The sequence below is a fragment of the Eurypyga helias genome, unplaced genomic scaffold, assembly GCF_000690775.1.
Source record: "Eurypyga helias isolate BGI_N326 unplaced genomic scaffold, ASM69077v1 scaffold45721, whole genome shotgun sequence".
NCBI lineage: Eukaryota > Metazoa > Chordata > Aves > Eurypygiformes > Eurypygidae > Eurypyga > Eurypyga helias.
Window position 1 is genome coordinate 15,169 of NW_010229735.1, and position 1,464 is coordinate 16,632.

Below are 1,464 nucleotides of genomic sequence, written 5' to 3' on the forward strand. Positions count from 1 at the left end.
ATGCATCAGTCCCGAGATTGATTTTGAAAACACATTTTAAGGCATGGGTGGCAGGGGAGGGAAAGAAAAAAAAAAAAAAACCAAAACCAACACATTAGAAGGGCTTAGTCATGTCTTTTAAGGTTTAAAGGGATCAAATCAATCTATGAATCAAAGTCAAAATTTCCACACAAACTAGCCTTTACCCCGGACTATTTAACTTTCAAATCTCTAAATCTACACTATAACATAGTTCAAACTGAGACTGCTCAAGTCCCACTACATGACTGCCAGATTTCTGAATACCAGGACAGCCACCCCCATTTACCTCCCAATTAATCTGTTTTGAAACTAATGACTCATTTTTTCTTCACTGAATCTTAGATAATTACTTGATATTTAGTCACAGATTGTTAAAAGATTTGGGAGGGATAGGTTTATTTAATTTCTTCTTTTCTCAGATGTAATTTAAGTAACAATTATCAAAAGTATCTTAACTGGGAAAATGCTTAAACAGGAAGCTATGGGATCTTTTAATATACTACAATAGCATTTGAATATGAAATATTAACATTGATTAACTTTTAAACTTTCATTCTTCTCATGTTATATTAATATTTTAATAACAGAAAATAACAAGTTTCAGCCATTTTATCTTGATGTGCTATACATATGTAGTTTAGCCCATTAGTTAGAACACAAATTATGAGCTGAAATACCACATCAGCACTTTCTACAGCATATGAAACGAATTGCATTAATTTAAATGCTATGACTACTGCTACAACTGCAATTTCCCAAGACCCACTAGTAGATTTACAAGGGAAAAAACTTACTTTCATTAATTTTAATTCTTCTAAAAATGAGGTAAGAATGGTGCGTACTTTAAAAAAATCTTTATTATACATAACAGAAGTTGGGCAAGTGTTCCTATTTTACATTTGATAGAATTGTGTGTCTTCCCTTATTCTAAAGATTTTTCTCCTAACTAGATGCACCACTTGCTGAAGTCACAGGTTACTGTTTTCAGATCTGAAATCATATGACCTTTGCTCTGAACAGATTTCATTTTGGCCTCAAAGGTTAGAAAGAACAACATAGACTTTTCTAGACAGTATTCCTGTATCATCAGCAAATTAAATCAGTTTGAAAAGCTCCTTTGAGTCTAGACCTGAAGTCTTAAAATTAAGTATAACATCTATCAGAAAAAGTGGGTTCAGAGACTACTGCAGTTTAAAGATAATTCTGTATGTACTGTCAACTACTGAAGCTAAGACACATCAGCATAAGGAGTGAAAGACTCCTGCAGGGGCAGTTTTCTGAGAAAGCAAGCTTACGCTGCAGTTAGATCTCGATGTGCACCAATCCGTGCCTTGCACAGACTGGTTTCTTGTGCTTACTCATTTCGCTTGCAGCACCAAAACGATTTATACAACCATTCCTTTGCACACTTTTAAAACTTAGGCTCTGCACAAAAAAATACCA